This window comes from Geotrypetes seraphini, chromosome 12 (genome assembly GCF_902459505.1).
Source record: "Geotrypetes seraphini chromosome 12, aGeoSer1.1, whole genome shotgun sequence".
NCBI lineage: Eukaryota > Metazoa > Chordata > Amphibia > Gymnophiona > Dermophiidae > Geotrypetes > Geotrypetes seraphini.
The window spans coordinates 74,922,786-74,944,901 of record NC_047095.1 but is presented as its reverse complement, the minus strand read 5'-3'; the positions used below and the strand labels follow the sequence as shown (position 1 = coordinate 74,944,901).

Here is a 22,116-nt window from a genome sequence, read left to right as displayed (position 1 = left end):
GGGTTGACCCAGGGACCCCTTGTGTAGCATCGGTGAAACTTCCCTTTGACCAAGGCCCTGGAGGTCTAGAATTGGAAATGAATTGATAAACTTGAGGATAGGGCTAGAGAGTTTGGAATGAATTGTAAAGCAAAATCTCCTCCTGCTCTCCATCATTTAGGTGTGTGTCTACCATGTCCCCCCTTGGCAATACAATCAATTGTGGACTAACCCTCCCTTCCCGAACTCCAGCAGGCTGCCTCGCTCAACCGGAACCGCCCCCTCCTCCCTGTCTCTCCCTATGGGCTGCTCCGAGCAGGCATCGGGTCCTGCGATTGGTAGGTTTCGCCGAAGAATGAGCTGCAACGGCTTCCGGTTGGCGCATGCGCCCCACCGGGGCTCCCGCTCTCTGACGCCACTTCCTGCTTCCGGCGGGGCTCTAGGCGGTCGGGAGAGAGCCGCTGCGTCAGAGGCGGCCGGCGGAGGAGCCGAGGGGTCAGGTAGGAGCGTTTGGGAGCTGGGGCAATGGGGTCAGGAGTTGGCTTGGGCCCAGGTTTCGGTTCTGGCAGAGGCGTCGCACGGGTGTCCCGCCCCCTTCCCGGGCTCCTCCCACTTTGACCCGTTTGCCTCCAGCCCTCGCTGGGAGAGGGACAGGGAGAAGGAAGAGCAACCAGAGACAACAAAGGTAGGGAAAGGAGTTTAGTCATCGAAATACGTCACTTTTCACCATTTATCTCTGCTAGATTGGGGGGGGGGGAGTATTTTGACTTTTTTGAAAAACGCCCGAATAGAAATGATGATTAACATTTTCTCTGCTTTGTGCCTTTTAATTTTGTGGTTACCATTATGTATTGTATTATGTGTATATGAAAATGAATGGAAGAAATTGCATCACAATTAGTACTATTATTATGGGGGTGGGCGCAAGGGCGGAGCTTGGGTGGGGGTATTGGCTTGAAGAAGTTGAGAAACAGTGGTAGAGTGATCCAAGCAATAACCAGCTGGGAGGAGAGTTTCTTTAGGACAGTGGTTCTTAACCTTGTTGGAGGTACTGAGCCCCACCAGTTTCATATGCGTGTTCACCGAACCCTTCTTTATTGGAAAAATAAAATATGATTTTTACAAATTCAAAACATAGGTATACAGTGAGGGAAAAAATAATATCAATTTTGAAAACAAAAAAGTTCTCCTATATTTTGAATAATAATAACATAATCATGAAATCTACTGCAAATCAGAGACCAGTTCAGTACAAAGCCGAGAACAGGCAGAGTAGCCTTTTCATCGAATCTTGCTCTCTTTACCTTGAATTCAGTGAGCGTTGTGTTCTTGTATTTTCCATCTCCATGCAGCTTAAGGAAGTGTTCCCTTAGTTTTGCCGGAGCTAGAATTACTTAACTTGGCATTGCAAATCATGCAATTAGGACGCTGACTCCCATCACGTTCCGTTATACATGTGAATCTATATTGTACATATTCGTCCAACCACTTTCGTATTTTGCTCGACATAGTAAGGGATTAAAATATTAAGATAGGTATCACACGACGTACCATCACAACAGTTACAATTCGACTATTGTGCGCATCAAATCCCCTGCAGCACAGATAGGCCAAGCGATGTTGCGTGATCACCTGCAGCCAATTATGGACAAGCGGGGCGTATCATCACGAATCATAAGCACTTCAGTCACGTTCAATCATCTATCAGTTAAATCACAAATTTTGATCAGGAATTGATTGATGTATATAAGGCATTAGTTACAGATTGATAGATCAAGAAACCGAGTACACGATCAGTCTTGATCAAAATCACTGAATAGCTGATAGATGATTGAACGTGACCGAAGCGCTATATGAGTCGGAGGTGTGTTTTGACCTCTGCCGAATCCACGAAACTGACTCACCGAACCCAGGTTAAGAACCACTGGTATACAGTGAGGGAAAAATAATATCAATTTTGAAAACAAAAAAGTTCTTCTATATTTCGAATAATAATAACATAATAATGAAATTTACTGCAAATCAGTGTGACTTCTGCTGTTGCCTCTCAGAGACCAGTTCAGAAATGTGCGGCTTTACCTTGGCAAGTGCCACTCTCATGTCATTTTCGCAACAAAGTCTGTTCCTTTTCTTCGTTTTTATGTCCAGCATCCTCGAAAAGGATTGCTCGCAAAGATATGTTGTAACAAACGGTATGAAAATTTCTAGAGCTTTCTTAGCAATAACAGGGTACGTTACCAATTGTTGACACCAAAACGTTGAGAGCATTGTTGTTCTGAAGAGTTGCTGTTGAACCTGGCTCTGCTGAATTTCAATGATTTCATCGAGGTATTCATCATTGACATCTGTTGTCTCAACACTAAACGTGAACGGCTGTCTCACCCATGCTGGATATGACTCTCTTGTAGGGCAGTATCCGTCGAGAGACTTTGCAAGCTCATCTAAGTGCGTGGCAATAGTTTGTTTCAGTTCCGCGGGTACAGAAATGTCTCCGATTCCAGATACATCTTCGATCTGACTTACACAGTTGTCTAGCAGGGGAAAGTTTGCGAAGTTATCGTTTTCTGTTCATCGTTTCCATAATGGTAGCTTTTTTTGAAAAGCTTTCAGGTTTTCTTCCGCTTCGATGATGTTGACTCCACCACCCTGCATCTGCTTATTGAGATGATTGAGAGCTGCAAAGATATCAGCCATGTGCGCTAAAATGAGAATGAACTCAGAATTTTTGAAGCAATCTGCATGACAATGTTGCTGCTCTTGCAAAAACAGAGCTAATTCCACACGCATGGCAAAAACACGATTCAGCACCTGTCCCCGGGATAATCACCGAACGTTAGAATGGTACAGAAGTACCTCAAATTCAGATCCCATTTCTTTACACAGCTCCTTGAAGATGCGGTGCTTCAGAGTATTATTTTGCACATAGTTCACACATTCCACAACAATTTTTAAAACTTCTGCCAGTTTTGGAGGCAAGGTTTTTGTTGCCAACGCATGCCTGTGCAGAATGCAATGCGTAACAATGATGTGTGGTGCATTGGCATTCAGTAGCGCACCAAAACCGGACTTTCTTCCGAGCATGGCTGGAGCTCTGTCCGAACAAACTGCAGAAACCATATCCCACGAAATATTGTTGTCTTTGAAGAAGTCATCCACAAGTTTCTTCACATCAGTTGCCTTAGTTGTTGTTGTAAGAGGCTTACAAAATAAAAAATCTTCCTTTATCACGTTGTCTTTCACATAGTGCACGAATACTGCAAGCTGGCTTAGATTGGAAACGTATGTGGTCTCGTCGAGATGAAGGCTGAATTTTGCCGGGCTTGAAATCAGATCTGCAACTACTTGAGCCAAGATGTCTTTGCTCATGTCCTCTATTCTGTTGCTGATGATGTCATTTGAAAGAGGAATTTCAGATAACTGAACTTCAGCCGCTTTTCCCAGCATGATATTCACCATCTTCAACACAGCTGGTTTTATGAGTGTTTCACCAATGGTGTGTGGTTTGCCCTGCTTTGCGATCAGGTAAGCAACTTCATACAATGCTGTGAGGATCGGTTTGTTGATGGGTACAAAGCCGAGAGCAGGCAGAGTAGCCTTTTCATCGAATCTTGCTCTCTTTACCTTGAATTCAGCGAGCGTTGTGTTCTTGTATTTTTCATCTCCATGCAGCTTAAGGAAGTGTTCCCTTAGTTTTGCCGGAGCTAGACTAGAATTACTCAACTTGGCATTGCAAATCATGCAATTAGGACGCTGACTCCCATCACGTTCCGTTATACATGTGAATCCATATTGTACATATTCGTCCGACCACTTTCGTATTTTGCTCGACATAGTAAGGGATTAAAATATTAAGATAGGTATCACACGACGTACCATCACAACAGTTACAATTCGACTACTGTGCGCATCAAATCCCCTGCAGCACAGATAGGCCAAGCGATGTTGCGTGATCACCTGCAGCCAATTATGGACAAGCGGGGCGTATCATCACGAATCATAAGCACTTCGGTCACGTTCAATCATCTATCAGTTAAATTACAAATTTTGATCAGGAATTGATTGATGTATATAAGGCATTAGTTACAGATTGATAGATCAAGAAACCGAGTACACGATCAGTCTTGATCAAAATCACTGAATAACTGATAGATGATTGAACGTGACCGAAGCGCTATATGAGTCGGAGGTGTTTTGACCTCCGCTGAACCCGCGAGACTGACTCACCGAACCCCTGGGGTTCAGTCGAACCCAGGTTAAGAACCACTGGACTAAAGGAAAGAAAATGATCGTGTAAGAGTGTCTCACAATCTTTCTCGAGCCGTGGCATGCTAACCATAGTGGCTGCGTCTTGAGGCACCCCGAAGCACATGACATCGCCATCACGCACATGTGTGAAGGGCTTTCAGACGGTCCCTGAGCTACCAGTGTGGGGGTAGGGGGTTGTCAACAGGGAAGAGGGCCAGAGTGAAGGAGAGGTGCTGACTGATTGCAGTATTGTACATATGCTGCCTTTGGCCTGTTCCCAAGCATTCCCTTTGGCACTTCCTGTTTCTGCATGTGCCAGAGGGAAAGCTTTAGAGCAGGCCACAAACAGTGCATGCGCAATGCTGCCAGATTGAAACATATGACCGGTTTGGGTGGGGGGCAAGATGCTGAACCCTAGAGGAAAGGGGGATAAGCTTGCATACCTGTGAGTAGAAGCTATGGTCAAGGCAGCCACGAGAGGTTTGTGTTGCTGCTCAGGCAGAGAAGGAAGTGAAAGGGAGAAATGTTGGATCTGATGGGAAAGGGGGATGGGATTTGATATGCCCGCTTTCTGTGGTTATATACAGGTCCTTATTTTTTACCTGGAGCAATGGAGGGTTGATTGACTTGCCCAGAGTCACAAGGATCTTCAGTGGGAAATTAAAAAAAAAAACCCCCATAAATAAAATAGAATTCTGTATTGCCTGGTAGACCGGTATAGTCCTTACAAATTGGTTATATATCTCACTGCTACCAGCAGGTGGAGACTGAAAACAAACTTGTATATCAGGAGAGACTCCCCCCTAGCAATCCAGTCTGTCTCAGTCTCCAACAGCAGGTGGTAAGACTAATTTGGCTCCCCTCTTAGCACTGTTAGAATTTGTTTTTGGACTCCTGGGTTCCCCTTTTGTGCCAGGCGGAGCTTGGACGGGTCCTGTTTGGGGATCCGTTTGACCTTGGGTGTGTTAAACCCATTGGGTCTCGTGCTGGATCCCTTCCTCCATCTCCCCAACTTTTTGTAGAGATGCCTCAGCCGGCAGCCTGGCTCCTGGTTGGTCAGGCTTCCAGCTTTGAGAGCCGTGGAGTCTGTTCTGACTAAGTAAAAAAAAAAAATCCTGAAGCTGTTTCGGTCTAAATGGCTCCTTTCCCTTTCAAACTGCCTTTTTTATTGCATTTTTCATCTAACCGGCACTTTATCCCAGGACAAGCAGGTAGGTATTCTCACATATGGGTGACATCATCCGACGGAGCCCCGATGCGGACGCCTCACAAGCAGACTTGCTTGAAGAAGTTTTGAGTCGCCCGCACCGCGCATGCGCGAGTGCCTTCCTGCCCAGTGCACAGGGCGCGTCACCTCAGTTCTTAGTTTTCCGCGGAGCCGAGAAGTCCGTCTTTGACTCTCTGCGTTCAACTTCATTCACTTTGCCTTCTCTTCGACCGTGGTTTGTGGTTTTTCTTCACGAATCGCTGTTTTTCTTTATTTTCATTTGTTTAAAAAAAAAAAAGATTTTTCTTCTGTCCGTTTTTCAGGTAAGGCCGTTCGGCTGCAGCCCGCGTGCTTCGACTTTGCAGCAGCTATTTTTCAGCCTATGTCCCGGCCTGCTACCAGCTTTAAGAAGTGTTGCAAGTGTAAGTGCACGATCTCCCTTACAGACCCTCATAGACGCTGCCTCAAATGCCTTAGGCCGAAACATCGTCCAACTTCGTGCACGCCTTGCTTAATGCTTCAGCCTCTAGCTTTTAAGCGTCATTGCCTTTTGGTAGATCAGCTCTTCGACATGGTGTCTTCGGCCTCGATGTCCATCGATGCTCCAGCGCCTCCTGCTTCCACCTCGAGCCTCATCAAACCTTCATCGTTGGCAGCGGCTTTTGCTTCGACGCCACCTACTGTATCTTCCCCTGTTTCCTCAGGTCAGATAGCTCAGCAGTCGGTTCCACCGTTGGTGATTAAAGTGTCCAAGACTCCTAGAAACATAGAAGATGACGGCAGATAAGGGCCGTAGCCCATCAGGTCTGCCCACTCTACTGACCCACCCCCAAGTCTACTATCCTAGAGATCCCACTCCTGGTGACAGGTTCCCTTGGCTTAACCCTCTAACGCAGGGGTGCCCACATTTTTTGACTCGCAAGCTACTTTTAAAATGACCAAGTCAAAATGATCTACCAACAATAAAATTTAAAAAAAAAACACAACGCACACTGTACGCATAGAATTGTTAATTATCATTCCTATTCCGGGGTTTTTTCAAAGAGGTCAAAGCAGATGATTCTATGCACTGTCACCTCAGTAACAACCATACAAAAATAGACAAATACCCCCCCCCCTCCCTTTTTATTAAACCACAATAGCAGTTTTTAGCGCTGCTCTCGACGCTCATAGGCTCCCTGAGCTAAAAACCACTATTGCGGTTTAGTAAAAGGGGACCATATTGTACAATATAGACAGCAGATATAAATTCAGACACATTTTGATCACTAAATTTTAAAATAAAATCATTTTTCCTACCTTCTCTGGTGATTTCATGAGTCTCTGGTTGCACTTTCTTCTTCTGACTGTGCATCCAATCTTTCTTTCAGCCTATATGCTTCCTCTCCTCCACACCTCATTCCCTCCTCCAACTTTTTCTTCCTTTCTTCCTGACCTTTCTTTCTCTCTTCATGCCCCCTTTCTTTTTTTCAGTTTCTCTTCTTTCCTTCTGTTTCCCTGCCTGCCCCCTTGCTTTCTTTCTCCCTGCCCTTCCCAAAGCCACTGCCGCTGCCATCGGGGAACAGGACCCAAACGCCACCAATGGATAACAGGCCCCAAAGCCGACGCCACCCCATGCTCTCTCTGCTTCGGGCCGATCAATCTTCCTCTCTCCGACGTCAATTCTGCTGTCGGAAAGGAAGTTCCACCCAGCCAGGCAGCGATTGGCTAGCCCGAACTTCCTCTCCGATGGCAGAATTGACGTTGGGGAGAGGAAGATTGATCGGCCCGATAGATCGCCAAGGCAAAGGGAGTCCTGGATGATCAACTCACTTTGTCTTGGCGAGCTACCGATCGATCGCGATCAACCTATTGGGCACCACTGCTCTAAGGGATCCCACCTGGGCATCCCATTTGCTCTTAAATTCTTGCACGCTGTTTGCCTCGATCACCTGCTCCGGGAGCTCGTTCCAAGGAACAACCACTCTCTCGGTGAAGAATATTTCCTGGTGTCGCCATGAAATTTCCCGCCCCTGAATTTGAGCGGATGCCCTCTTGTGGCTGAGGGTCCTTTGAGAAAGAGAATCTTTTCTTCCATCTCGATATGGCCGGTAATATACTTAAACGTCTCGTTCATGCCTCCTCTCTCCCTACGTTCCTCGAATGAGTACAGCCGCAAATTTTTCAGCCTTTCCTTGTACGATAGATCCTTGAGCCCCGAGATCATCCTGGTGGCCATCCGTTGCACCGACTCTACTCTCAGCACATCTTTTCGGTAGTATATCCTCCAGAATTGCACACAGTATTCCAAATGAGGTCTCACCATGATTCTGTATAATGGCATTATGACTTCAGGCTTCCGGCTGACGAAACTCCTGTGGATGCAACCTAACAATTGTCTTGCCTTAGATGAAGCCTTCTCCACATGATCAGCAGTTTTCATGTTTGCGCTGATGATCACTCCCAAGTCTCGTTCTGTTGAAGTTCTAGCTAAGGTCTCACCATTCAAGGTGTAAGTTCTGCACGGATTTCTGCTGCCAAGGTGCATGATCTTGCATTTCTTAGCGTTGAAGCCCAGCTGCCAGGTCGAGGACCAAAGCTCCAACAAATGTAGGTCCTGTGTCATACTATCGGGTGAATTGCCGTCTCTCACTATATTGCATAGTTTGGCGTCGTAAGTGAAATAATGTTATCTTACCTTGAAGTCCCTGAGTTAGGTCCCCTATGAATATGTTGAAAAGGAGCAGGCCCAAGACAGCCCTGCGGTACTCCACTGGTCACCTCCGATGTTTTAGAGAGGGTACCGTTAACTACCACCCTCTGAAGTCTGCCACTCAGCCAGTCATTGACCCATGTAGTTAGTGTTTCTCCCAGCCCCATTAATTTCATTTCGCTCAACAGCCTGTGATGCGGGACACTATCGAAAGCTTTGCTGAAGTTTAGGTATACGACATCCATGGATTCTCCCAAATCTAGCTGTTTTGTTACCCAGTCAAAGAAGCTGATGAGATTGGATTGGCAGGACCTACCCTTGGTGAATCCGTGTTGACTGGGATCCCGTAGATTCTCCTCATCCAAGATTGCGTCTAATTTACATTTGATTAGTGTTTCCATGAGTTTGCATACTATTGATGTGAGACTCACCGGTCTGTAGTTTGCAGCCTCTGTCCTGCAACCCTTTTTGTGCAGTGGAACGACGTTAGCTGTTTTCCAGTCTATGGGGACTCTCCCCGAACTTAGGGAGAGATTGAAGAGTCCTGATAGAGGTTCTGCCAGGACATCACGCAGCTCACTGAGCACTCTGGGGTGTAGATTGTCCGGTCCCATGGCTTTGTTCACCTTGAGTCTTGCCAGTTCGTAGTAGACGTCGCCCGGTGTGAACTCGAAATTCTGAAACGGGTCTTCCACGCTGGACCTTGCCTGCAACTGCGAACTGTGCCCCTGTGCCTCGCAGGTGAGGACCGAGCAGAAGTATTCATTCAGTAGTGGGTTCCAATACCATTTGTTTGAGTCGTGCTCCCTTTATGGATGTTAACAGTCTCCTGCTGCCGCTGGTTGTTGCTGAGTATGAGTTACAATCTGCATCAGTAATATTCTCTATGTCTTCAATTAATTCGGAGTCTTTGTCTTCCAGTTGTCTTGGAGGTCTATATACTACACCAAGATACAAGCATTTTTCCCTGCCTCTGGCCAGGTTCACCCAGAGGGATTCCCCGGTGTACTTGACATCTGTAGTTTTGATGTCTTCTTTAATGTATATTGCCACCCCTCCCCCTGACTTTCCCTCTCTGTCCTGATGAAATAAGTTGTATCCCGGTATAGCCATATCCCACCCATGAGAGTCTGTGAACCAAGTTTCGGATATTGCCACCACATCAAGGTCGGCATTCATTATTTTGGTCTCTAATTCTAGAATCTTATTGCCTAAACTGTGTGCATTAACATACATAGCCCTCCATACCCCGTGATTGCTAAGTCCCTGTGAGGAGTTTCCCACCTGAGGTAGTGTGACTCCTAGAGAATTATTTGCAATGGGGGCACTTACTTTGGACTTAGAATCGGAGTTTCGACTCAACTCGTCAGGATCGTTCCTTACTGCACTTGTATCTGAGTGGGTACCCTCCCCCGACTTACCTAGTTTAAAGCCCTATGAAGCAGGCGGGCTAGTCGGTGTCCAAAGACGTGCTTACCCCTGCTGGTCAGATGGTCTTTTCCCTGAAGTCCTTGCAACGCCTCTCCATGGTTCAGGAATCCGAAATTCATTTCCCTGCACCATCCTTGAAGCCACTCGTTAGTCCTCAGTATACGCTCATCCCTGGCACTTCCTTTGCCTCTAACTGGGAAGTTCGAGGAGAAGACACCTGCGCTCCTGTCTGCTTCAGCCTCTCACCCAGGGCTCCAAAGTCTCTAGTTATGTTCTCCGGGGTGTTCTTTGCAGTGTCGTTTGTGCCAATGTGGATGAGGACCATGGGGAAGTGATCTTGGGGCATGAGAAGCCTATCAAGACAGGCGGTGACATCTCAGACCCTGGCTCCAGGCAGACAGCAAACCTCCCTTGACTGCATATCCGGTCTGCAGATTGGTGCCTCTCAGCATGGAGTCCCCAATGACTATTACTCTGCGCTTCTTTGGGGGGAGCCGATCAGTTGTCCCCGGAGTTGGAGCCGTGCGCTGGACTACCTCCTGCTCCTTGTCGGCATCCTCCTGCTCCTTTTTTTTTGAATATATTTTTATTGTAGGAACAAATCACAAGAGATACAATCAGCAACCAAGCCAAAAGGGAATAACACTATAGAAACAATAATACAGATAAGCAATACAGCTAGGCAAGAGATCAAACAAAGCTCTCTCATGAAAGTCCATAATTTTCAATTTTTAAACAGAACAGCAAGAAAACAGACCTCCCACCCTCGGCATCCGGATTGACTAGCCCGCACAAAGAAAACATGCTTACCCGCAGGGAAGGCAGGGTTAGCCACGAACTCCAAGAAAGGAGAGGGGCCCGACGAGCCCCCCAATTCCCTGCGCCACCAACCCCAAGCGGTACGCAAAGGTCGTAACAAGGAAGCACAAGAGCCAGCCCCGGGTCTCAAGATATTAAACACCGACACCGGAGCCGCCAACAAGGACCAAAACCCCGGCGGGGCAAACTTGGTCTCACCCGTGTAAGCTTCATGCACCCAGCGAAGCAGAGCCGCCACGTTATAGAGACGAAGATCTGGGAGATTTACACCTCCCTGAGACCGCTCTCTAATAAGCTTATGGTAACCAATTCGCGCCCGTCTAGATCGCCATATGAAAGATGAAACAATACCTTTATATATCCTAATATCTCTACATGTGACCCACATAGGCACCATTTGCAGAGGATAGAGCAACTTTGGCAAGAGGACCATCTTAATAAGAGCAATACGACCGAGAAAAGAAATCAGAAAGTCCATCCACCTCTTACAAAGCGCTCCAACCGCATCCAGTTTGTCCAGCACATTTTTCCTATATACCATCCGAGGGTCCGCATGCAGAAACACTCCCAGGTATTTAAGCGTACCCCCAGACCATTTTAGTGGAAAGGAAGGATCATGATGTGCCGCACACTGTGAGTGGACCGCCAAAGCTTCCGACTTTTCAAAATTACTACTCAGACCGGAGAACATACCGAATTGTTGGATAAGCTGAATTAGTACAGGCACTCCCGTAGTTACATCCCCCAAAAATATAAGCATATCATCAGCAAATAGATTAATTTTAAATTCTTGCGTCCCCATTTGTATACCCCGAAGTTCTGTAGTATGCCTGATCTTAGCTGCTAGAGGTTCAAGGGCCAGCACGAACAACATGGGAGAGAGCGGACATCCCTGACGCGTGCCTCGAGCTAGGGAAAAGGAGGAGGTGAGCGTCCCATTCACCAAAATCTGTGCAGTCGGCTGCTCGTAAAGCGAACGGATCCCGGCCAGAAAGCTCCCCATAATACCCATCTGTGGTAGAATCCAAAACAAATACCGTATTTTCGCGGATATAACGCGCACCTGTGTAAAACGCGCACAGGGGTATAGCGCGCAGAAATCACGATGATATGTACCAAAACTTTTCTATACCGCGCTCAGGCATATAACGCGCATGATGCCCGACGCTCCTTTCGCCCGCCCTGACTTTCCGTGCGCTGTCCCGACTCTCCGTTCACCCCCCTGACTTCCGTGCACTGCCCTGACTTTCCGTGCGCTGTCCCGACTCTCCGTTCCCCCCCCCTGACTTTCCGTGCACTGTCCCCCCTTGAAGTCCTGTCCCCCTTGAAGGTCTGTCCCCATTCTGAAAGCCTGATGCCCCCCCCCCCCGACGTCCGATACAGCCCCCCCCCCGGCAGGACCACTCGCACCCTCACCCCGAAGGACCGCCGACTCCCCAACAATATCGGGCCAGGAGGGAGCCCAAACCCTCCTGGCCACGGCGACCCCCTAACCCCACCCCGCACTACATTACGGGCAGGAGGGATCCCAGGCCCTCCTGCCCTCGACGCAAACCCCCTCCCCCCAACGACCGCCCCCCCCCAAGAACCTCCGCCCGTCCCCCAGCCGACCCGCGACCCCCCTGGCCGACCCCCACGACCCCCCCCACCCCCCTTCCGCGTACCTTTGGAAGTTGGCCGGACAGACGGGAGCCAAACCCGCCTGTCCGGCAGGCAGCCAACGAAGAAATGAGGCCGGATTGGCCCATCCGTCCTAAAGCTCCGCCTACTGGTGGGGCCTAAGGCGCGTGGGCCAATCAGAATAGGCCCTGGAGCCTTAGGTCCCACCTGGGGGCGCGGCCTGAGGCACATGGGCCAAACCCGACCATGTGTCTCAGGCCGCGCCCCCAGGTGGGACCTAAGGCTCCAGGGCCTATTCTGATTGGCCCACGCGCCTTAGGCCCCACCAGTAGGCGGAGCTTTAGGACGGATGGGCCAATCCGGCCTCATTTCTTCGTTGGCTGCCTGCCGGACAGGCGGGTTTGGCTCCCGTCTGTCCGGCCAACTTCCAAAGGTACGGGGAAGGGGGGTGGGGGGGTCGTGGGGGTCGGCCAGGGGGGTCGCGGGTCGGCTGGGGGGGCGGTCGGAGGTTCTTGGGGGCGGGCGGTCGTTGGAGGGAGGGGGGTTTGCGTCGAGGGCAGGAGGGCCTGGGATCCCTCCTGCCCGTAATGTAGTGCGGGGTGGGGTTAGGGGGTCGTCGTGGCCAGGAGGGTTTGGGCTCCCTTCTGGCCCAACTACACAAAGGTACGGGGAAGGCGGGTGGGGGTGTCGTGGGGGTCGGCCAGGGGGGTCGCGGGTCGGCTGGGGGACGGGCGGAGGTTCTTGGGGGGGGGCGGTCGTTGGGGGGAGGGGGTTTGCGTCGAGGGCAGGAGGGCCTGGGATCCCTCCTGCCCGTAATGTAGTGCGGGGTGGGGGTAGGGGGTCGCCGTGGCCAGGAGGGTTTGGGCTCCCTCCTGGCCCGATATTGTCGGGAAGTCGGCGGTCCTTCGGGGTGGGGGTGCGAGTGGTCCTGCCGGGGGGGGGGGGGATGTATCGGACGTCGGGGAGTCGGCCGGGCAAGAGGGCTTGGGCTCCCTCTTGCTCCGATCGTGGATGCGGGTGCGGGTGGGAGCGCGTGCGAGCGGTCGTTCGGGGTGGGGGTGCGAGCGGTCCTGCTGGGGGGGTGAATCGGGCGTCGGGCGGGGTGGGAACTATGTTTAAAAACTTTTCTATACCGCGCTCAGGCATATAACGCGCGAGGGGTATGCGCGGTACGTAAAATCACGTATAACGCGCGCGTTATATCCGCGAAAATACGGTAATCCCAGAGGACCTTATCAAATGCCTTTTCCGCATCCAGACTGACAATGAGGGCATTCTCCTGACCCGGATGTTTCCGTATCAGTGCAGGGTTCTGCAACACAGAAAGTGCTCGTAAGACATTAGCAGAAGAATACCGACCTGGGACAAAACCGGCCTGGTCTGGGTGAACCAGAATGGGCAAGACCTGGCCAAGACGCGCAGCCATAAGGGCCGCAAAAAGCTTAATATCTTGATTCAACAGAGATATAGGCCGATAAGACCCCAGCCGGTCCTCCGCTCTACCCGGTTTCAGTAACACAACAATATGAGCCTGAGTAAGTCTATGTGAAGGCAAACCCCCCTCACATAAGGCCTGACATAAAGCCTGAAAGGGACCAATAACCCGATCCCCAAGCAGTTTGTAGTATTCAGGGCCCAGGCCATCCGGGCCAGGAGCTTTCGCAAGCTTTAAAGCCCATATAGCTCTCTGGATCTCAATTCCCTGCACCGGAGCGTTAAGTGCATCTCTCTGGGCCTGGGACAACTCAGGAAGAGGAAGGCCACGAAAAAACTCTGCTCTCTGCTCAGTGTCACAGCTCCCCCGATCATAGAGAGCCTGATAAAACTTTACAAAGCTCTGTTGAATAGCCGCGGGCGAAGTCGCCTCAGAGCCATCAGGAGCCCAAACTTTGGGAATATTTCGCCTGCGGGCCTTGTGATTAACCAAGGAGGCCAACAATTTCCCTGCCTTGTTTCCCCACCTATGTAAACGGTATTTATACATCTGAATATCCCGTAGGGCCCTCTGCGCCAGTAAATCATTAATTTGACATCACAGCTCCATGTATTGGCTCTTGAGGGCTGTGGACCCCTTTCTATGCAACTCCCCCCGCACCAGGCCCAGCTGACGGGTCAGATCCAGTAGTGCCTTATCTTGTACCTTCCGCTTATGGGAGGTGTAAGCTATAATTTTACCCCGTAAAACAGCTTTACTGGCCTCCCAAAACACCACCTCGGAAACATCAGAAGAGGAGTTATCGGCTAGATAAGAATCCCATTGGTCTACCAAGAAAGTGCGGAAATCATTATCCTCATACAGTGTGGGATTCATTCTCCAGCCAGACAAGGTCCTCTGGGGCGCCTGGTGATCAAGAAGCTCCATCCAGACCACATGATGATCGGAAAGTACTCCATCCTCAATCATCACTCTCCGGACTCCAGACAAAAGGGGTGGGGCAACTAACAAGTAGTCCAATCTACTGTGTACTTTATGCACTGGAGAATAATAAGTAAAATCAGATTCGTCTGGATGGAGCGTGCGCCACAGGTCCACAAGGCCCAACTGCGAAGTAACAAAGTTGACCCCCTTGTGTTCCCCCTGATGTAAACGAGACTTAGGAGGCTTACAGTCAATAAGGGGATCAGCAGTAATATTGAAATCCCCACCGAGCACCATTTGGTACTCAGAGAAGGGAGCAAGAGCAGCAACCAAAACAGAGAAAAAAACGATGAGAATACACATTAGGGGCGTATATAGAGCAAAAAACATATTTCTTTCCCTGAAACACCCCTGCCCAGATTACATACCGGCCCTCAGAGTCCGAAATCACTTTGTGCACAGTACAAGTATGTTTCTTATGGAAAAGCACAGCTACACCTCTCTGTCTGCTATTAAAGGAAGCAAAGACAAGCTCACCCACCCAATCCCTGCGGAGCTTAGCATGCTCAGAAGCGCTGAGGTGTGTCTCTTGAAGAAGCAAAACATCCACCTGTAGTTTCCTACAGTACTGAAGTACCTTACTATGCTTAACAGGAGAGTGCAACCCATCCACATTAAAGCTAGCAACCTTAACTCCAGGCATAATAACCAGATATATCCAAAAAGCACAAAGAAGACCAAAGATCATACGGGACGGTAGCACCAGCCTCCCAGCTGAGCCGGCGCTCCGTCCACTCAAACAAAGAATCAGACTGAACCAGATTCCCAGGATGCAACCCAGTCCCCAAACTACCCATCAACTCAACTGCCAACTCCTTCGAACAAGCCCCCCCCATACAATCAAAGTGGCCCGCCCCCCTCCCTCCCAACAACCCCGCTACCCCTTCCCCCATCCATACTGGCGACCACACCCCCATGTCACCAACACCCACTGCAAACAAACACAGATGCTCACACTCACCCCTCCCCTCCCCCAATCTCCCCCCCCCCAAGCAAGTCTAACCGCAAGTACCAGTCTCGTCCATGACCGAAATGACATAGAACAGTAGAGAACTGAGGACAGGAAGACAACCCAACCTCTGGACATAAAGTCCAAACACAAAAGGTCAAAAAGTAGCGAAAGAGAGACCAAGACAGCCAGACCCTCACAGTAAAGGAAGGCATCTAGCTCTCTCGATCAGGCCAAAGAGAGAGTCTGAAAATGTTTATCAGGTGTCCAATCCCGCTCTAAAGCCGGCGCCGGCTGGAAGGGGCAGGAGCATCCCCTCCACAAGTATCTTTCCTGCAAACCGCCAAAGTTCCTCCACCCCGTATCTGGAGGCAGTGCAACTATGTCCAAACAAAGAAGCTCCATCCAAGGGGCAGCAAAGTAATCCAGACAGGCAATGATGGTCCTTCTCCTAGATGAGACCATTGGAAAGCACGGGAGGCCCTAATCAAAACTCTCCTCGTCCTCCGGCAGGATTGCCCCCTGAGGAGCAGGCTCATTACTGAGCAGGGAGGCTCTCAATGAAGCGCTTCAGCTCTTCTGCCTTAGATACCGTAAAGGTGCGGTTCTCATAGGTCAAGCGCACCTTAGCCGGGTAGAGAAAGGCAAATCGAATTCCTCTGGAAACCAGTTGAGAGCAGTAAGGCGTGAAGGTTCTTCTCAGCTCCGCCACTTTAGTAGAGAAATCCTGAAAAATCAGTAGCTTAGCGCCCCCATATAGCAGATGTTGCGCCTTCTTAAACAGGTCAAGCAAGCGAGCCTTAACAGCATAGTTGTGGAAGCGGGCCAGCACAGCTCGAGGTTTGCTGTTACCATCAGAGTCACGTCGTTGCCCCACACGATGAACACGCTCCACTACCACAGGGCCCTCAGTGTCTGGGAAACCGAGCTCCTTGGGCAACCATTGTTCAATCAAGTGCTTGAGCTCAGAATCTTGTACAGTCTCTGGGATTCCAATGATTCTAAGGTTCTTTCGACGAGCCCGGTTTTCCTGGTCTTCCACCTTCTCCTCCAGCTGGGAAACACGGGCCTCCAGAGAAGCAAGCCTGCCATCAGCTACTCCAGCTCTATCTTCCTGAGCCGATAGCCGCTCCTCCACTTGTTGCAGTTGTGCAGCCTGCCCCACCAGGGAATCTTTAAGGTCGTCCATAGAGGCATGCAGCTTGGCCAGTTTTTCATCGAGCAGCTGCGAGAGGTGCCTCATGGAGACCTGCATTACCTCATCCGGGGAGTGGGCCGTCACAGCGTCTGTTTGGGTCTCCGCCATCTTGCGCGCCGGGCTCCCACAGGTCTTTGTCGGCCGCAAAACTTTTGGCGGCATGCTCCGCCGCTAAGGAGTGCAAGCCGCGCTTCCCAGCCCACCGCCGGTTCCTGGTGCCTAGCAACGGCTGCGCCGCTAATTTTTAGTCATGTGCCGGTCAGGAGCGCGCTGGCAGGGGAGGAAATCGGGGGAAGTAGAGCGGAGCTCAGTGCTCAGATGTCCGATCAGGAACCAGCCATCACGTGACCCCCGGCATCCTCCTGCTCCTTGTCGACATCTTCTACCTGTAGGATCTGGAATCTGTTCCTCAGGGTGAGTTGTGGGGTGGATATAAAGCTGCCCTGTTGGTGAGAAAAAGAAGAAGAGGGTGAAGAGATTGAAAGAGGGGGGTGAGATCTCTGGTGTTTGCCCGTGGAGGAGGTCACCAGCTGCCAGGAGTCAGCGTCTCCAGCCATCTCCTGTACCCCAATTGTTGGTTTCAAAGCTGGTGATTTGGGTGTCTCGAGGGAGGACATGTCTTGGGCCAGCTCGGTGATTTGGGACAGCTCCTGGACAACTCCGTCAATGTAAGCTTCATCCTCTCGGATGCTTCTCAAGCATTTCACCTCCTCCCTGAGACTCCTAAGTTCCTGTATGATGTCTCCGTCTAGCTGGTCGACCTCCTCTGTCTGTGTAGAGACTGTGGAGAACAGGGGGGGGGGGAGGGGGATGATCTCGGTCTGCATGGAGACCTCTGTCCTGGGTCCTCCTCCTTCTGCACGCATACTGTGGTCGCCTCCTGGGTCCCTCCAGTTACCGGACAGTTGGTCTTGATTGCAGACATGGCGCTTCTTGTTCTCCCAGCCATAACCAAGTTGTAGCTGAGGTCTGCCTGATAGTGAGTAAGTTAGAGAGTTAAAAGAAATATCTGTCTGTGAGTCAGAGTGAGAGATTGAAAGATCAGAGTGAGAGTTTGAAAGATTAGGGTATTTGAGAGGGTGTCTGCTTGTGAGTCAGGGTGAAATTTTAGGATAAGGTTTAAAGAATAGAGTTTGAAAGATTAGGGTATTTGAGAGGGTGTCTGCCTGTGGGTTAGGGTGAAAGTTTAGAATAAAGTTTAAAGAATAGGGTAAAGATTAGGCTCTTCGCAAAGGTGCGCGCCGAAAAGCTGCGCGCCGTTGGCTCTCCTCCTTTAATGGATGAGCCCGGTCGCGAGCTGCTGATGCGGCGGGGGGTGGGTGGAGCTTGTCCTGCCTCTGCCCCGAAGTCTCCCTCGTGCTCTGGCGCTCCTAACATAGAAACATAGAAGATGACGGCAGAAAAGGGCTACAGCCCATCAAGTCTGCCCACTCTACTTACCCATCCCCCTGTCTATGCCCTAATGACCCAATTTCCTTAACTCGACCCTCGTAGGGATCCCACGTAGGTATCCCATTTATTCTTGAAATCTAGCGCCTTGTTCCGTCTCCCTGCCTTGCTCTCCTTCTCCTTCCTCCTCTACTGATCCGCTCTCTCGTCTCCTGCCGGTCAGCGCTGCAGCACCCGTTGGCTCTCCTCCTTTAATGGAGGAGCCCGGTCGCGAGCTTGTCCTGCCTCTGCCACAAAGTCTCCCTCGTGCTCCGGCGCTCCTAGCGCCTTGTTCCGCCTCCCTGCCTTGCTCTCCTTCTCCTTCCTCCTCTACTGATCCGCGCTCTCGTCTCCTTCTTGGCAGTTATTCGGAGCCTTTCCTTGAGATCCTTCGCAAAGGTTCTCTCGCTAAGGCGAGCGCCTTTGCCGCTCACCTTCGCCGCGTGCCGAACGGCTGAGAGCCGTTGGCTCGTCCCCTTTTATGGGGTGAGTTTGGCTGGTGATGTCGGGGGTGGGCGGAGTTAGCTCTCGCCTCTTCCCCTGCTAGCACCGCCTTCTCTGCTCCTAAGTCGAAGCACTCTCACACCACCTCGAAGGAACCTCTAGCCAAGACAGGTGAGCCGGTTTCAGACGCGAAACCCACCTTGCCAGCTTCTATCCAGACCATATTAGAGAAGCAGTTCTTTCAGTACCTTACAATTATGGGTCCTAAACTGCTTCCTTTTATCCTGCCTGGGCATCCGGCAACTCCCTGTGATGTCGAGCCGCCTCCTATGCTTCGGTTGGAGCCACACTCTTTGCAGGGAGCAGAGTCTCTGCGAGTGTTTGGTCTGCCTCCTAAGCATGACAGTCAAAGCATGGATTCTTTGCGAGTGCATTGACAGGACTCCTCACACTCTCAGCAAGGAGCAGAGTCTTTGCGAGTGCATTGGGGTTCCTCTTCCAAGCCTCTGGAGCTTCGATCTACAGCCTCTAGTCCTATCCATACATCGGCATCGGCTGCTTCCATCTACGAGGCTAAATCTCCCCGCTCATCGAGGTCTGGTTCTCGACACAGCCCTCATCATCGTTCGAGGCCTTCATCGAGGCATTCTTCCAAGCATCGTACTTCGCAGGATGTCCCATCTTCCTCGAAGCCTCGTTCCACTCCAGCCTCGACCAGACCGCCAACTCCTTGGTCAAGGTCTCCCATGCCAGACCTCGAGGATGTTCTGGCCTCAGTTGCTTCATCCAAGTCACCAGGTTCCTTCAATGCTTTTTTCCATGCCGAAGCTTTTTCTTCGACGCAGGCTGCCTCGACGTCCTCGAGTCCTTCTCGAGACCAAGCCCTACCAGATCAGCTATCTTTTTCGTCTTTTTTTACGACAGATGGCTTTGGATTTGGATGTGAAATTAGATACTGGCTCCAAATATTCTAAAGAATATCTAGAGGTCATGCGTCTCCCCCAGCCTCCGGCTGAGAGTCTCAAACTTCCTCTTCACAAGCTTTTGCATCAGACTTTTGCTCGATGCATGGAGACTCCTTTTTCCTTACCAGCAGTTCCTGGAAAGTTGGACTCGAGGTATAAGACTGTGCATCACAAAGACTTTGACAACTCGCAGCTTTCTCATCAATCTCTGCTTGTTGAGTCCTCCTTGAAGAGATCCCATCCTTCAAAAGTCTACGCCACAGTTCCTCCTGGGAGAGAGGGGAAAACTATGGACAAATTTGGACGTCACATATATCAGAATGCTATGATGTCCTCTAAGGTCCTCAACTATAATTTTCATTTCATTATTTATTTTGACTATCTTCTTTCCCTTCTCCAAAAATTTTTGCCTTTTATGGACAATCAAATGCATTTTGAGTTTCAAGAACTAATTTCTAGTTTCTCTCAATTGCGTCTCTATCTGCTTCAATCTTCTTATGATGCTTTTGAGCTGTCTGCCCGGGCGGCCGCTTGCTTGGTGGCTATGCGTCGTCTTGCCTGGCTTCAAACCATTGACAAGTACTCTAATCTTCAAGATCGTCTGGCTAATCTTCCTTGTCAAGGCAACGACCTCTTTGATGAATCCATCGAGGCGGCCACCAAGAAGTTATCTGACCATGCCAAATCATTTGCTTCCATCGTCAGACCCAAGCCAAAGCCGACTCCACCCAAGCCTACACGCCCTCCTGTCATCTATCAGAGGCGTTTAACTCCGAAGCCGGCTCCTTACATTCGTCCTCCTGTGAAGAAGCAGCATCCTCAGAAGCAACAACAATCCCAACCTTCTGCTGCACCTAAAGCTTCTCAGCCTTTTTGACTGTTTACAACAGAGCATAACCTCTGTTGTTCTGTCTCTGTCTCCATTTCCCCCTGTCAGAGGTCGTCTCCATCTTTTTTACCACCGATGGACAATAATTACCTCCGACCTCTGGGTACTTACCATCATCAGGGAAGGATACTCTTCATTTCACTCAGGTTCCACCAGAGCTTCCTCCAAGAGAGTATCCTTCCAATCCATCCCAGACCGCCCTTCTTCTTCAGGAAGTTCCAGCTCTGCTTCGTCTCCATGCCATCGAGCCTCTTACCCTGGACCAGCAGAACTGGGGGTTTTACTCTCGCTACTTCCTTGTTCCGAAGAAGACGAGCGATCTGCGACCCATTCTGGATCTCAGGGCTCTCAACAAATTTTTAGTCAAAGAAAAGTTTTGAACGTTGTCCTGGCATCTCTTTACCCCTTCTAGAGCAGAACGACTGGTTATGCTCTCTGGATCTCAAGGAGGCCTACACTCATATTCCCATCCATCCGGCCTCCCATTAATACCTCAGATTTCGGCCTGGCCTCGTCTCCCAGAGTGTTCTCCAAGTGCCTGGTAGTGATAGCAGCAGCTCTACGGAATCATGGTCTTCAGGTATTTCTCTACCTAGACAACTGGCTCATCAAAGATTCCACATCTCATGGGGTTATTGTAGCGACCCGACGGACTATCTGGTTCCTACAAAGTTTGGGATTCGTGATCAACTTTCCCAAATCTCAACTTCAGCCCTCACAGACTCTGCAATTCATCGGAGCTATTTTGGACACTGTCCAGCTCAGAGCATTCCTTCCTCAACGTTTGGTAGCTCTTCTACACCTTTGTTACACAGTATCTTCTCGCTCTTCCATCTCGGCGAGACACATGATGGTGCTTCTGGGTCAAATGGCCTCCACAGTACACGTGACTCCTTTTGCCAGACTTCACCTCAGAATTCCTCAGTGGACCCTGGCATCTCAATGGATGCAGGCTTGTGATTCTCTTTCCTGACAAATCACAGTCACTCCTTTGAAGAAGTCTCTCCATTGGTGGATGCTCTCTTCCAATCTTTCCAGAGGCTTGCTTTTTCAACCGCCCCCTCATCAGAAGGTCCTCACGACAGACTCATCGACCTACGCTTGGGGCGCTCATCTTGATGGTCTCCGTACTCAAGGCCTCTGGACCAGTACAGATCGTCAGTGTCATATCAATCAGTTGGAACTCAGAGCGATCCTCAAAGCTCTCCATGCTTTTCAACATCTCCTTCACGACACAGTAGTCCTCGTCCGCACGGACAACCAAGTCACCATGTATTATGTCAACAAACAGGGAGGGATGGGATCTGCCTCCCTCTGTCAAGAAGCTCTGGAGGTTTGGGACTGGGCTATCCGTCACAACACCTTCCTCAAAGCTGTCTACATTCAAGGGGCGAAGAATTGCTTGGCGGACAACTTGAGTCGTCTCCTGCAACCTCACGAATGGACTCTCTGTTTCTCGTCTCTTCATCGCATTTTCTCACAGTGGGGAACACCTCAGATAGACCTCTTTGCAGCTCCTCACAACTACAAACTACCTCAGTTCTGCTCCAGGATATACTCTCCTCACCGCCTTGAGGCAGATGCTTTCCTTCTGGAATGGACAAATCTGTTCCTCTACGCATTTCCTCCATTCCCTCTCATTCTCAAGCTTCTAGTCAAATTGAAGAACGATCATGCCACCATGATTCTCGGTGGCCGAGACAACCATGGTACTCCCTTCTACTTCAACTCAGCAGCAGCGAGCCATACCTTCTACCAGTTTTTCCTTCTCTGCTTACACAGAGTCAAGGATCTCTGCTTCATCCCAACCTGCAGTTTCTACACCTGACAA

General features: G+C 50.1%; 1 protein-coding gene across 2 annotated transcripts in view; it reads left to right on the top strand.

Annotated features, from left to right (window-relative positions):
- The first annotated feature begins 353 nt into the window (after positions 1 to 353).
- Positions 354 to 22,116, top strand: part of KDM4A (lysine demethylase 4A) — a 226,336-nt gene continuing 204,573 nt past the window's right edge. Inside the window, exon 1 of one of the 2 annotated variants that reach the window (XM_033916196.1) lies at positions 354 to 479. The gene's annotated coding sequence lies outside the window, so the exon portion shown is untranslated. The other variant, XM_033916198.1, reaches the window with a different exon arrangement.